Source organism: Pelophylax lessonae, assembly GCF_965119305.1.
Source record: "Pelophylax lessonae genome assembly, chromosome: 7".
Lineage (NCBI taxonomy): Eukaryota > Metazoa > Chordata > Amphibia > Anura > Ranidae > Pelophylax > Pelophylax lessonae.
The window spans coordinates 65,542,891-65,560,147 of NC_138774.1; positions in this window are offsets into that span (position 1 = coordinate 65,542,891).

A 17,257-nucleotide genomic window follows, 5' to 3' on the forward strand; every position below is an offset into this window, starting at 1 on the left:
GCCCCCTCCGCTCGCTCGTCTGGGCGCCGGTCCGCCCAGCCCGCTCGCCGTCCTGCTCCTGCTATGTGTTAGAGGTGCTGAGCGGCGGTGGTGGCGGCGCGGCGATGGGACGATTTTAGTCAGTGTGTACAGTATATAATATTGTTGTGCTCATAATTAATTGGGGGGGGCACATGGTGGGGCACAGACTAATTTTGGAGGGGCCATGGCCCCCTCTGGCCCCACCCTAGTGACGCCACTGACATAAAGATGGCCTAGGCTACATGAAGATTGCCAAGACACTGAAACTGAGATAAGCACAGTGGCCAAGACCATGCAGCAATTTAACAGGACAGGTTCCACTCAGAAAAGGCCTCGCCATGGTCGACCAAAGAAGTTGAGTGCACATGCTCAGCGTCATATCCAGAGGTTGTCTTTGGGAAAAAGACCTATGAGTGCTGCCAGCGTTGCTGCAGAGGTTGAAGGGGTGGGGGTAAGCCTGTTAGTGCTCAGACCATACACAGCACACTGCATCAAATTGGTCTTTATGGCTGTCGTCCCAGTAGGAAGCCTCTTCTAAATATGATGCACAAGAAAGCCCGCAAACAGTTTGCTGAAGACAAGCAGACTAAGCACATGGATTAAATATTATATAAAATATTTACAAAAATGTGAGGGGTGTACCCATTTTTGTGAGATACTGTATTATTAATATCATAATTATGAAAATAATATTATATTGCAGTTGGATGACTGCCAAGGCTTCTACTTGCTTTGTGGACTAGCTTATGTTTTAAAACACTCCAGTCATTCATGAAAATCTTGAATCTGAAACACCTTAAATGAGGGAAAGGATTAGAACCACTGCCTGGTTTTATTTTAGTCCTATTGAGAAGGTCTTCCTTCACTACCTATTTCAGTGATGGGGGTTACGAGGGAGATTTTAGGGCTCAGTAAAACAGGGAACAAATGGAAATGTCTCTCTCATGAACAAAGCCAGTAACAAAAACAAACAATCATGTACAATCATGATAGATTAGAATCCCTGTAAGGACGGGTTTATGATCCATTATTTGAAGAAGTTTAAAGAAGAGGTAACACCAAAGTTATGCTCATGCATGAATGGGTTAGGAGGCTTGGGATTTGAGATGAGGAGGGAATCACTGGTAGCCTCTATTACAGTTATACAACCCTGGGAAAAGATGCAACCCTGTGCTCTAGCTACAGACCAAAATTACTGGTAAATGCAGATACAAAATTATTTGCAAAAGTTTTAGCCACCGGGATGAAGATCTGATGTCTGAATGAATACATACAGACCAGGTCGGGTTTATCCATAGGAGGGAGGGAAGAGACAATGGGGTGAGAAAACTACTCCTGTTGCATAAACTTAGCTGAGAAGAAAACCCAGCTCTATTCCTGTCAATAGATGCCGAAAAGGCATTTGACAGGGTCGACTGGGGATTTATGATGAATACACAAGAAGCAATGGGAATTGGCCCGAGGATGGCCCAATGGATTAAAACACTTTACAAATTAATGGGACCTTGTCCTCACCCTTGGAAATGAGGAGCATAAACTAGTGGCATATACAGATGATATTCTGTTCTAGATTTCCAATAGTGATGAGCTGAACACCCCCCTGTTCGGTTCACACCAGAACATCTTGAACAGGGGAAATGTTCTAGCGAATATACGAACACCAAAAATCACAAGTCCTCATTTTAAGTTATTATTAATCACCCGCAAGGCCAAAGATTTGAACTCACAGCCTCTCACTTGCTAACCTGTTAGCCTAACAGCTACACCACCAAGGCAGCTGAGTAACTTTAGACTTTCTCTGCCTAACAATTCTCTATCTGAGATTGACAACTCTTTTATAGGGCTCTGACATTACCAGCGCCCCATAATCCAATTCTCAGGTGCAGTGAATAAATTACTGACGTCACTTCAGAAGGGGCAGGACAATTAATAGGTTTTAATTGAAATCCATAATTAATATTATTTTTTTATATTTTTTCATGTGACAACACTGAAGAAATGACACTTTGCTACAATGTAAAGTAGTGAGTGTACAGCTTGTGTAAATTTGCTGTCCCCTCAAAATAACTCAAAACACAGCCATTAATGTCTAAACCGCTGGCAGCAAAAGTGAATACACCCCTAAGTGCAAATGTCCAAATTGTGTCCAAAGTGTCAATATTTTGTGTGGCCACCATTATTTTCCAGCACTGCCTTAAACCTCTTGGGCATGGAGTTCACCAGAGCTTCACAGGTTTCCACTAAAGTCCTCTTCCACTCCTCCATGACGAAATTGCGGAGCTGGTGGATGTTAGAGACTTTGCGCTCCTCCACCTTCCATTTGAGGATGCCCACAGATGCTCAATAGGGCTTAGGTCTGGAGACATGCTTGGCAAGGCCATCATCTTTAACCTCAGCTTCTTTAGCAAGGCAGTAGTCGTCTTGGAGGTGTGTTTGGGGTCGTTATCATGTTGGAATACTGCCCTGCGGCCCAGTCTCCGAAGGGAAGGGATCATACTCTGCTTCAGTATGTCACAGTACATGTTGGCATTCATGGTTCCCTCAATAAACTGTAGCTCTCCAGTAGCACTCATGCAGCCCCAGACCATGACTCCCACCACCATGCTTGAGTGTATGCAAGACACACTTGTCTTTGTACTCCTGACCTGGTTGTCACCCACACATGCTTGACACCATCTAAACAAAATAAATTTATCTTGGTCTCATCAGACTACAGGACATGGTTCCAGTAATCCATGTTCTTAGTCTAATTGTTTTCAGCTAACTGTTTGCGGGCTTTCTTGTGCATCATATTTAGAAGAGGCTTCCTTCTGGGATGACAGCCATGCAGACCAATTTGATGCAGTGTGCGGCGTATGGTCTGAGCACTGACAGACTGATCCCCCCCCCTTCATCCTCTGCAGCAATGCTGGCAGCACTCATACGCAGTGGCAGCCTGTGCATAGGGGGCGCCAGGGCGCTGCCCCCCCTAAAAAAAGGAAAGAAAAATACAAAAAGAGCAATAAAGTTTTGAAAAAAAAAATAGCGTTCGCCGGCCTATGTGGAGGCTGTGGGGGGGGGGGGGGGGGGGGGGGTTTACGACCCAGAAGAGGCGCCGATTGGCTGCCTTCTGGGGGCGTAACCTGGGTGCAGGTCATAGCGCTAGGACACCCCCACTTTCCTGATATCCTGGCTGTGATTGGTCCAGTCTCCAGCCTGGACCAATCATAGAGGACATCCCGGGTGACGTCGCGTGGGGGGCGGTGCGTGCATTAGTCACGCACCGTCCCGACGTCAGAGAAGAGGGCAGCGGGCGGCTGAGGAAGAACTGAAGAGGACGTCCGGTCTGGCGGAGCACCAGGGAGTCGGGACGGTATCGAGCGGCGCGCATGGAGGACTCGGACTCGAAAGACAGCACCAGAGGTAAGTGAAGTCTCAGGGAGGAGGAGCACGCACGCACGCACGCACGCTGGTCTCTGCTGCATTGAAGGGGGCATATATACTGGTCTCTGCTGCATTTAAGGGGGCATATATACTGGTCTCTGCTGCATTGAAGGGGGTATATATACTGGTCACTGTGCATTGAAGGGGGCATATATACTGGTCTCTGCTGCATTGAAGGGGGCATATACTGTATACTGGTCTCTGCTGCATTGAAGGGGGCATATATACTGGTCTCTGCTGCATTGAAGGGGGCATATATACTGGTCTCTGCTGCATTGAAGGGGGCATATATACTGGTCTCTGCTGCATTGAAGTGGGCATATATACTGGTCTCTGCTGCATTGAAGGGGGCATATATATTGGTCACTGTGCATTGAAGGGGGCATATATACTGGTCACTGTGCATTGAAGGGGGCATATATACTGGTCACTGATCATTGAAGGGGGCATATATACTGGTCTCTGCTGCATTGAAGGGGGCATATATACTGGTCTCTGCTGCATTGAAGGGGGCATATATACTGGTCTCTGCTGCATTGAAGGGGGCATATATACTGGTCACTGTGCATTGAAGGGGGCATATATAATGGTCACTGTGCATTGAAGGGGGCATATATACTGGTCTCTGCTGCATTGAAGGGGGCATATATACTGGTCACTGTGCATTGAAGGGGGCATATATACTGGTCTCTGCTGCATTGAAGCGGGCATATACTGTATACAGGTCTCTGCTGCATTGAAGGGGGCATATATACTGGTCTCTGCTGCATTGAAGGGGGCATATATACTGGTCTCTGCTGCATTGAAGGGGGCATATATACTGGTCTCTGCTGCATTGAAGGGGGCATATATACTGGTCACTGTGCATTGAAGGGGGCATATATACTGGTCACTGTGCATTGAAGGGGGCATGTATACTAGTCACTGTGCATTGAAGGGGGCATATATACTGGTCTCTGCTGCATTGAAGGGGGCATATATACTGGTCACTGATCTTAGAAGGGGGCATATATACTGGTCTCTGCTGCATTGAAGGGGGCATATATACTAGTCTCTGCTGCATTGAAGGGGGCATATATACTGGTCTCTGCTGCATTGAAGGGGGCATATATACTGGTCACTGTGCATTGAAGGGGGCATATATAATGGTCACTGTGTATTGAAGGGGGCATATATACTGGTCACTGTGCATTGAAGGGGGCATGTATACTAGTCACTGTGCATTGAAGGGGGCATATATACTGGTCTCTGCTGCATTGAAGGGGGCATATATACTGGTCTCTGCTGCATTGAAGGGGCATATATACTGGTCACTGTGCATTGAAGGGGGCATATATACTGGTCACTGTGCATTGAAGGGGGCATATATACTGGTCTCTGCTGCATTGAAGGGGGCATATATACTGGTCTCTGCTGCATTGAAGGGGGCATATATACTGGTCTCTGCTGCATTGAAGGGGGCATATATAATGGTCACTGTGCATTGAAGGGGGCATATATACTGGTCACTGATCATTGAAGGGGGCATATATACTGGTCTCTGCTGCATTGAAGGGGGCATATATACTGGTCTCTGCTGCATTGAAGGGGGCATATATACTGGTCTCTGCTGCATTGAAGGGGGCATATATACTGGTCACTGTGCATTGAAGGGGGCATATATAATGGTCACTGTGCATTGAAGGGGGCATATATACTGGTCACTGTGCATTGAAGGGGGCATGTATACTAGTCACTGTGCATTGAAGGGGGCATATATACTGGTCTCTGCTGCATTGAAGGGGGCATATATACTGGTCACTGATCTTAGAAGGGGGCATATATACTGGTCTCTGCTGCATTGAAGGGGGCATATATACTAGTCTCTGCTGCATTGAAGGGGGCATATATACTGGTCTCTGCTGCATTGAAGGGGGCATATATACTGGTCACTGTGCATTGAAGGGGGCATATATAATGGTCACTGTGTATTGAAGGGGGCATATATACTGGTCACTGTGCATTGAAGGGGGCATGTATACTAGTCACTGTGCATTGAAGGGGGCATATATACTGGTCTCTGCTGCATTGAAGGGGGCATATATACTGGTCTCTGCTGCATTGAAGGGGGCATATATAGTGGTCACTGTGCATTGAAGGGGGCATATATACTGGTCTCTGCTGCATTGAAGGGGGCATATATACTGGTCTCTTCTGCATTGAAGGGGTCATATCTACTGGTCACTGTGCATTGAAAGGGGCATATATACTGGTCACTGTGCATTGAAGGGGGCATGTATACTGGTCACTGCATTGAAGGGGGCATATATACTGGTCACTGTGCATTGAAGGGGGCATATATACTGGTCACTGTGCATTGAAGGGGGCATGTATACTGGTCACTGCATTGAAGGGGGCATGTATACTAGTCACTACATTGAAGGGGGCATGTATGTTGGTCAATACATTGAAGAGGGCATGTATACTGGTCACTACATTGAAGGGGGCATGTACGCTGGTCACTGCATTGAAAGGGGGCCTGTACTGTGGGGTTTGTGCTAGGGGGTTTGTGCTAGGGGGCCTGTACTGTGGGGTTTGTGCTAGGGGGTTTGTGCTTGAGGGATTTGTGCTGGGGCGTCTGTACTGTGTGGTTTGTGCCACTCTCAGTTAGTGTATCCCATAATGGGGTGTCTCTCACAGTATATCCCATAATAGGGCCCCTGCTCCCTATTATGGGATATACTAGTACTGATGGACCCCTTAATATGTGATATACTGGGAGAATTTGTTCACCGAAGCAAAATACAGGGGACAAAATGGGTGGAGTCTATAAGGGGTGTGGCTTCTGAAAAATGGGAGGGGTCAAAATGGAAGGGCGAGGTCTTGCACCCCACCATCTTAAAACTTCACCAGCCGCCACTGCTCATACGTCTATTTCCCAAAGACAACCTCTGGATATGACGCTGAGCAAGTGCAAAACTTTTTTGGTCAACCATGGCGAGGCCTGTTTTGAGTGGAACCTGTCCTGTTAAACTGCTGTATGGTCTTGGCCACCATACTGCAGCTCAGTTTCAGGGTCTCGGCAATCTTCTTATAGCCTAGGCCATCTTTATGTAGAGCAACAATTCTTTTTTTCAGATCCTCAGAGAGTTCTTTGCAATAAGGTGCCATGTTGAACTTCCAGTGACCAGTATGAAAGAGGGAGAGTGATAACACCAAATTTAACACACCTGCCCCCCATTCACACCTGAGACCTTGTAACCAGGGTTGAGCGAACCCAGACTGTATTGTTTCGGGTTCGTACCGGACTTTTGGGTATTCGGTACCCGAACCCGAACCAGAACATTTCACTGTATGTTCGGGTACTGTCTGTTGTTCGGTAACGTTATTTGATGTTTTGATGCGGTTTTAATGGTGCGCTTTCAACAGGTGCAAGGCAGCCAATCAGCAAGCGTTTAACTAGTGTGCCCTAGAAGCCATCACAGCCATGCCTACTAATGGCATGGCTGTGATTGGCAAGTGCACCATTTGACCCAGACTCTATATAAGCTGGAGTCACACAGCGCCGCGCGTCACTCTACTATAACTATACTAGGGAGAGGTTCCTGACTGCTGCTGCTGAGGGAGAGATAGGAGTTTACTGTAGGGTCAGGCTGGAGATTGCATTTAGGGAAAGCATAGGAACAATCTGCTTTAATCATACAGCGATCTACATTGATTTGATTATGTGGTTGTGCAGTGTATGATCTTTTTGCCCGGAGGGAGAGATAGGAGATTACTGTAGGGTCAGGCTGGAGATTGCTTTGAGGGAAAGCATAGATAGGAACAATCTTCTTTAATCAGACAGCGATCTACATTGATTGTATAGTGTGGGGGTGCAGTGCACAATCTTTATATAGCGGAATAGAACAACAACAGTATCCAACCTGTTAGGCGTGCAGTGTGAGTGCATATGTGTCTGCTTAATCTGCATTTAAAAAAGAAAAAAAACTTTTTTCCTTCATATTTTTCTGTGAGGCATTTAGACAGACACTGCATTTCAAATCTGCTATTCAAGCACCAATTAAGGGGACAATTATTTATCAGATTTTCATTCATACGTTACAGTGAGATACACGCATTGCGTACAGTTGTATTGCACATTGCAATAAAAAAAAACATTTAGGGGCAAAAAAAGTTGATTGCGGCCCTGTCCGCATATGTTACAGTGAGATACACCCATTGCATACTGTTGTATTGTGCATTGCAATAAAAACCCATTTAGGGGCACAAAAAGTTGATTGCGGCCCTGTCTGCATATGTTACAGTGACATACACCCATTGCATACTGTTGTATTGCGTTTTGCAATAAAAAAAAAAAACATTTAGGGGCAAAAAAAGTTGTTTGCGGCCCTGTCCGCATATGTCACAGTGAGATACACCCATTGCATACTGTTGTATTGCGCTTTGCAGTAAAAAAACACATTTAGGGGCAAAAAAAAGTTGATTGCGGCCCTGTCCGCATATGTTACAGTGACATACACCCATTGCATACTGTTGTATTGTGCATTGCAATAAAAAAAAAAACCATTTAGGGGCAAAAAAGTTGATTGTGGCCCTGTCCACATATGTTACAGTGAGATACACCCATTGCATACTGTTGTGTTGCGCATTGCAGTAAAAAAAAAACATTTAGGGGCAAAAAATGTTGTTTGTGGCCCTGTGCGCATATGTTACAGTGACATACACCCATTGCATACTGTTGTATTCCACTTTGCAATACAAACCCATTTAGGGGAAAAAAAATAAATTGCGGCCCAGTCTGCATATTGTACTGTGAGATTCACCCTTTCTATACTGTTGTTCTATTCCGCTATTCAGTAAACACCCATTTAGGGAAAAAATATTACATTGTGACCTAGTCTGCATATTTTACCGTGAGATACACCCTTTGGATACTGTTGTTCTATTCCGCTATTCAATAAACACCTATTTAGGGAAAAAATATTACATTGCGGCCTAGTCTGCATATTTTACTGTGAGATACACCCTTCGGATACTGTTGTTCTATTCCGCTATTCAATAGACACACATTTAGGGAAAAAATATTACATTGCAGCCTAGTCTGCATATGTTACAGCGCAACAAGGCACACGGGTCTTGCATGGAGGCCCAGTTACTGGTGGTGAAGTGGTGCTGTTCCGCAGAGCGACTCATGCGTGCGTGCTGCAGCTGAAACTCCAGTATGGCCTGCTGCTGCTCGCACAGTCAGGCCAGCATGTGCAAGGTGGAGTTCCACCTTGTGGGCACTTCACATATGAGGCGGTGAGCGGGAAGGCCGAAGTTACGCTGCAGCGCTGACAGGCGAGCAGCAGCAGGGTGAGAACGCCGAAAGTGCGCACAGACGGCCCACACTTTCTGCAGCAGCTCTGACATATCGGGGTAATTTCGAAGGAACCTCTGCACCACCAAATTCAGCACATGCGCCAGGCAAGGGATGTGTGTCAAATCAGCTAGGCCCAGAGCTTCTACAAGATTTCACCTATTATGGCACACCAGGCCGGGCTTGAGGCTCACTAGAACTAATCACTCATCTGCCTGCTGTTGAATGCCCCTCCACAACTCCTGTGCGGTGTGTGGTTTTTCCCTCAAACAAGTACGTTTTAAAACTGCCTGCTGTCGTTTACCCCTGGCTGTGCTGAAGTTGGTGGTGAAGGTGTTACACTGTCTGGATAAGGAGGCGGTAGAGGATGAGGAAGCGGAGTAGGAGGAGTTAGGAACAGGAGGCAAACTGAAGCGCCCTGCAATCCTTGGTGGTGGAAGTACATGCGCCAAACTGCTATCTGCCTCTAGCCCACTGCATTTACCCAGTGTGCTGTTAGGGAGATATAACGTCCCTGACCGTGCTTACTGGTCCACGTATCCGTAGTTAGGTGGACCTTGCCACAGATGGCGTTGCGTAGTGCACACCTGATTTTGTCACCCACTTGGTTGTGCAGGGACGGGATGGCTTGCCTGGAAAAGTAGTGGCGGCTGGGCACGACGTACTGTGGGACAGCCACCGCTATAAGGCTTTTAAAACTCTGCATCTCCACCAGACAGAATGACAGCATTTCAAAGGCTAGGAATTTTGAAATGCTGGCATTTAGGGCCAGGGATTGCGGGTGGGTAGGGGGGTACTTCCTCTTCCGCTCCAGTGTTTGGGAGATAGAAAGCTGAACGCTTCCACGGGACATTGTGGGGATGGTTGTTGGTGACCCAGGTGGTGGTGTTGCTGGCAGATCCTTTGTTTGCGGGGTGGCAGGTGCCGGTCTCACTACAGAGGTGGATGAGGAGGCAGAGACTGCAGCAGCAGAAGAGGAAGCAGGAGGACCCAGAGACCTTTCTTGGTTTTTGAGGTGTCTACTCCACTGCAGCTCGTGCTTTGCACCTAGATGCCTGGTCATGCAGGTTGTGCTCAGGTTGAGAAGGTTTATGCCTCACTTCAGGCTCTGATTGCACAGCATGCAAACCACTCGTGTCCTGTCATCATCACATTGTCTGAAGAACTGCCATGCTAGGGAACTTCTTTGAGCTGGCTTTGGTGTGCTCGGTCCCTTGCTGTGTTGGGCAGTAGCAGGCGTAGTGTCTAGGGCATGGCCGCTCGGCTTTTGCACCCTGCTCTCTCTTCTGATGTGCTGGTGGCTCTGTGCGACCACCGCCTCTTCCTCCAAACTACTCAGGTCACCTGCATGACGTTCATTCCATGTGGTGTTTAGGACCTCATCGTCCTCCACATCATCTTCCACGCAGTCTTCACCCCCTCAACCCTTGTCGGTCTCCACAATTCGGAATTCCGCAGCAGTTGGCACCTGTGTTTCGTCATCATCTGAGACGTGCTGCGATGGTCCTCCCATGTACTCATCTTGAGACATAAGTGGTTGGGCATCGGTGCACTCAATCTCTTCCACATCTGGGGCAGGGCTAGGTGGATGGCCCTGGGAAACCATGCTAACAGAGTCATCAAAAAGAAGAAGAGGCTTTTGCATGACGTGGGGCTCAGACTGCTTGGCTGAATTGCAAGGGGGTGAGGTGAAAGATTAATGGACATCGGCTGCAGGTGCCAACTCTGACCTTTCAGCAGAAGACTGGGTGGGAGACAATGTGAAGGAACTGGAGGCACTGTCAGCAACTCAATCTACTATCGCCTGTACTTGTTCTTGCCTCAACATTTGTAGAGGCGCATTAGGCCCTGCCAAATAATGCTGTATGGTTCTGTCGCCTACTTGCAGCTGAGAAAGGTGTTTCACTTGTGCGTGTAGCTGCCACAGATCGACCACGTCCTCTCCTTGCAACAGGAGCTCCACCAGCAGCACCACGACCCAGCACTAACATGGTGGAGCAGTATGTGTGCACACGCCTACACGTACTGAATGAGGGGTCTGCCCCCTTCACCTTCTAGGTCTCCAAATTGGGCTCATGGCCTGAGCTTGCCCTTTACGCCTTGGAGGTGCTGGCCTGCCCTGCAGCCAGTGTATTATCTGAATGTGTATTTAGCACGGCTGGGGGCGTTATCACAGACAAGCGCAGCCGCCTGTCCAGAGCCAATGTGGACAAGCTCACATTCATTAAAATGAACCAGGCATGGATCCCACAGGACTTGTCCGTACCTTGTGAAAAACAGACATGTATACCAGCCTTACCCAGCCATTGTTGTATTTTATCTTTCTAACTCTTTTGGAGTGTACCCTAATTTAAAAAGAAATAAAATTAAAAACAAAAACCAGTGTTGGCTACCTCGTCCTCCTCCACCGCCGCTTCGACCTACACCGCCACCTCAACCTCCTACTCCATATGGGCCTCATCCTCCTCCTCCACCGCCGCCGCCGCTTCCACCTACACCGCCATATCCTCCGCCACCTCAACCTCCTACTGCATATGGGCCTCGTCCTCCTCCTACATCATTCAAGATGAATATTTTTTATTTTTCTGTTTTTTTTATGTTATTTTAAGTTATTTCCATATCCACATTTGTTTGCAGAGCACTTGCCATGCTCTTAAGATGATTTTGCTGCTATTTGCAGCCCTCTAGCCCTTTCCATGTTTGTTTTAGAGCCATTTTAGTGCTCAAAAGTTCGGTCTCCATTGACTTCAATGGGGTTCGGAATCGGGACAAAGTTCGGGTCAAGTCCGGTTCACGAACCCGTTTTTTTTTCAAGTTCGGTCGAACCCGCCGAACCCGAACATCCAGGTGTTCGCTCAACTCTACTTGTAACATTTACGAGTCACATGACGCCGAGGAGGGAAAATGGCTAATTGGGCCCAATTTGGACATTTTCCCTTAGGGGTGTACTGACTTTTGTTGCCAGTGGTTTAGACATTAATGGCTGTGTGTTGAGTTATTTTAAGGGGACAACAAATTTATACTGTTATACAAGCTGTGCACTCACTACTTTACATTGTAGCAAAGTGTAATTTCTTCAGTGTTGTCACATGAAAAGATATAATAAAATATTTACAAAAATGTGAGGGGTGTACACACTTTTGTGAGATTCTATCTATCTATCTATCTATCTATCCATCTATCCATCCATCTATCCATCTATCTATCCATCTTATCCCATCTTATCTTATGTTATCTATAAATACCTTTGATCTCAACAAACTAAAAAGCAAAAATCTCTCTTTCTCTGCTTGAGATTTGATCTCACAACCATTGCCATGGGAGGTCTGGTATTCTACCAGCTACACTACCATCAAGTACAGCTAGGTTGAATACACTTTCCGTGCCTAACTAACTATCTCCTATCTCACCCTAAACACAGTGGATGAGATAAAAGTTAGGGAGAGAATGTTTAGCATAAGCAGGTTTCGTGGTGTAGGTGGTAGAATACCAGACTTGTAATGATGAGAACTGTGAGTTCAAAACCCCCAGCCAGTGATTTATTTATTGGAATTCAGAAGTCAGAGAGTCCATGATAATGCAGGAACTTGAAGTTCCTGCGAAGAAGCCCATTTGCTCGTCATTGGACAAACAAGCGAACAGCCAATGTTCGAGTCGAAAGACTCGAAGCTCATCCCTAATCTCCAATCCTAGAATAACATTTTCAAACCTAATGAAACTGTGGAAACACTATGGAAAGTGAACACATTTAAAAATTAACCCCTCAAAGTCAGAGATCCTAACTATAAATATGGGTAAGAAAGAAGAGCAAGCTTTACAACGGGAATTTCCATTTACATGGAGGAAAACAGAACTAAAATATTTAGGAATAAAATTAACGCCATCCTTGAAAATAATTTGTTGTGCAAATTATATCCCACTAATAAACAAGATAAAAACAGAAATTAAAAAGATAACAGCAAGACCACTCTCTTGTGTAGAATCGATAAATATTGTGAAGATGGTTGAGAAGGGGAGAGGAACCGGCGCTTGTTTCACTAGGTGTTCATATAAATCCAACAGGATATAAAATATATAAAATGTGAATATTCCTACAACTGGATATAGCACATAATCCTAGTTGTGGTGTGATGCAGGCTCCAATGGGTGTATAGCGATGAAATAAAAGTGGTGGAATAAATAAAATAAAATGTGTAGCTTCAGTAAAATGATGACTCAAGCTAGTGGAGTATCAATATTAATGGGATAGTGTATAAAACATTACAAGTGTTGAAGCAATATAAAACAATAATAACAGATAACCTCAGTAAAATGCTCAAGCAATAAGATAGGTGAAATGGCATAAAATACCAATCAATAAATAATATATATAAATATGAGGTGATACTCAATAAAGATTATAAAATAAAAAATAATAATAATAATCTTTATTGATTATCACCTCACATTTATATATATTATTTATTGATTGGTATTTTATGCCATTTCACCTATGTTATTGCTTGAGCATTTTACTGAAGTTATCTGTTATTATTGTTTTATATTGCTTCAACACTTATAATGTTTTATACACTATCTCGTTAATATTGATGCTCCACTAGCATCATTTTACTGAAGCCACACATTTTATTTTATTTATTCCACCACTTTTAGTTCATCGCTATACACCCATTGGAGCCTGCATCCCACCACAACTAGGATTATGTGCTATATCCAGTTGTAGGAATGTTCACATTTTATATATTTTGTGTCCTGTTGGATTTATACGAACACCTAGTGAAACAAACGCCAATTCCTCCCCTCCCTTCTCAAATTTCTGTACAGAAAGTGGCGACACTACAGAATTGGCTGTCTGTTTAAAATAAACAAAAAAAAAATAAAATTGTTTGGATTAAATCTACATAAAACCCCCACCCCTCTTATATCTTATACCTCACTGGTAGCACATTGGCTTTTTTCCTCTATTGTGAAGATGGTGATACTACCGAAAATCCTGTATACAATTCAAATATTGCCGACAGATTTTAAGACATTAACAACTTACCAACTGGCTGCCTTGTGCTTACTGCGGCAGTGTGGCTCTATTGCGCGAAACGACGTACCTGTACATCGTTTTGTTCAATAGCCACTAGATGGCATGACCGCGTTGCCAGAGGCTGTGATTAGCTAGTGGGGATGTCAATCAGCAGGTCCAGGGGAACACCCACGATCATCCCCAGGAGGGGCAGAACGACGGTCTGCCTATGTAAACTAGGCAGATGGCCATTCTGCAAGGGAACAAGATGGATATCTTGTGTTCCTGCTAAGCAGGAACCTGGATCTCTGTCTTCCCCCAATCATTGCATCTCCCCACAGTTAGTAAGCATCCCCTAGGGACACATTTATTGCTTTGATCACCCCTAATGTTAACCCCTTCTCTGCCAGTGTCATTAGTACAGTGACAGTGCATATTTTTTTTAGCACTAATCACTGTATTAGTGTCTCTGGACCCCAAAAAGTGTCCAAAGTGTCAGATGTCTGGTTTGTCCACCAAAATGTCGCAGTCTTGCTGAAAATCGCCGATCGCCACCATTACTAGTAAATAAATAAATAAATAAATAAAAATTCCATTAAAATATTGCATTGTTTGTAGACACCATAACATTTGCGCAAACCAATCTATATGTGCTTACTGGGATTTTTTTTTTTTTTACCAAAAATATGTAACAGAATACATATTGGCCTAAATTGATGAAAACATTTTTTTACATTTTATTATTGGCTGTGTTTTATAGCAGAAAGTAAAAAATATTGTTTTTTTTTTTTTTAAATTGTCGCACTTTTATTGTTTATAGCACAAAAATAAAAACTGCAGAAGTGATCAAATACCACCAAAAGAAAGTTCTATTTGTAGGGAAAAAAACAAACATACATTTATTTGGGTACAGCATTGCACGACGGTGCAATTGTCAGTTAAAATAGCACACTGCCGTATCACAAACAATGGCCTGGTCAATAAGGTGGGGTGAAACCTTCTGGTCAAGAAGTGGTTAAAGACAATGATATTAAGTTATATATGGCAGAATTAGAAACTTAGAATACAGTTCTGGGTAAAGATAAAATGCAAGGGACTTTAGTTGTACCAGTTTTTTAAAAATATGATGTATTGTTTGCATGAATGATAGAGTAGACAAGAAAGACAAGTAAAACAAGATGGGTGAAAATTGAGAACATGATTAGTAATGCACCATTAGGTAAAATTATTTAGATTCCAAAACAATATAAGATGTTAAATAAGAATACACATTTTTACATGGAACATATTAAGGGTTTGAGATTCAATTCACAGGCAAGCAAAATGGGAGTATAACTCGACCTTATTTTGCTTACGGAGACAATTTTTCTTTTTTTTTACCTGTAAAAGGGGCATTATTTGGGGCAGTGTTTCTCAACTTTTTTACTGTCAAGGCACCCTTTAAAATTATGGACAGTCTCAAGACACCCCATTCTAAAATGTAAAAAAGTATTCTAATGGTTTACATAATTCAGCAACATCCACGCAAGTAGGATACCCAATGTAGAAGTAATTTTTTAATTCCAAAGCAAATACACTTTTGCACACTGGTACTGACTAGTATTCTAATGTTTCTCTTCTCCCTCAATTTAAGTCAGCTAATGGGACCCCAGTGCTGAGGGAGAGGGGCAGAGGAGGGTCAAACAAGGAAGAACTATTTGCCAAACTTTTTTTTTTTTTTTTCATTTTGGATAGAGTAAGGGATGGTTATAACCCCTGTCAGATTTTTTTTTTTTTTGCCATCTGTGTCCTCTTGCAAAGATTTTTCTTCACTTTCTGTCCAAAAGCCAAGCAGCAAGTGAGAGGAAATCCCTGAAAATTAAGCAAATTCCTTTGTGGACCCCCAGGTCACCTGAACTAGTATCCCCATTGGAAGATTTCCCCTCTATTACTTTTCTTGGGACATCCCACAATTTGGCATTTTTTTTTTATTTTCACTTTGAGTGATAATGGTAAACAGAACAAATAGTGAGGGGGAATCTCCTTAATGGGGGCACAGACCGCAATAAAAATTGACAAATGTTTTAATCCCTCTCCACTAATACCAAACACCAATAAAACACCAAACTATTAAAAAAAAATGTTTTGCCTTTAGTTATATTTCAATTTAAATCAGAAACTTCTTATTGGACTATAACGTTCCTATTGAACTATACCCACACTAATACCTAGATAAAGCAACAAAACATTTGAAAGTGTACAAAGCCTTCCACAAATATGGGTATTGTCAGATGCAATGAAAGGTCTAATTTTACATGATATTTACAAGAGGAATTGTTCACACTGAATTAACAAATTTTAATGTAATGTAGTTAAAAAGTACATAAGTGTGTGATGAGTATATTTCAACATAAAATAATTATTAGACATGTGCGTTTCATTTAATTCTGAATTGAAATTTAGACAAATTTTTCGATACATCTGAATTTCCGAATCACAATAGTAGCAAATTTAATTGAATCTAATCGAATTGAAGTCCAAAATGGAATTAGAATCAAATTTGAATCAAACTCTAAATCCTATTTGAAAAAAAGAATGGAATAGAAAAAAAAGGAATAGATAGAAAAGAATAGAACAAAATTGAAAAGAATAGAATAGAATAGAAAACTTACTGTTAGTTGACCAGTAACAGTGTTTCTACGAGCCTTCCAGGACGGCCCATCATGAGAGATGATAGGCTGCTCCCCACAGGAACCACAATCAATTAACAATTGTTAAAAGGCCCCACCCTTCCCTTGCCCCTCAGTTGTAAAAAAGGATCTTCCACAACCATTTCCAAGGGAAGTGTTCTCATAATTCTATAGGTACTTACCACCTATGTTATATACATAGTTACCCTAACCTTTTAACAGGGCGGGAATAGGCCGGCCGTCCTGGAAGGCTCGTAGAAACACTGTTACCGGTGAACTAATGGTAAGTTTTCTCTCTTGCCTTCCAGGATGGCCCAACATGAGAGGATAATAGATTACCCATAGGCCTACTTTAGGGTGGGACCACTGCCTGTAAGACCTTCCAGCCAAAGGCTAGGTCTTGTTGAGACAGTACTTCTACACGGTCATGTTTCAGGACCGTGCTATGTCTGGACCAGGTGGCCGTATTGCGGATCTGTTCTGCAGATGCTCCAGCTTTTTTGGCCCAGGATGTTTCCAGGGCTTCTTGTCGAGTGTGCTTTTAGCTTGCTGATGCCGGAGCACCTGAAACTTCATAAGACATGTTAATGGCTTATCCAAACCACCTAGGGACTGAAGGCTTTTAGGCCCGCAGTCCTATTGGTCCAGGGTAGAGGATCAGTGGATGATTAGATCTCCCAAATTCCCTGGTCCTCTGTAATTAATTGAGGAGGCGGCTCCTCACAACTAATCAGTGAAATTTCATTTACTTTACATTCTTAGGGTTACCACTCAAGGATGGTAAAATTA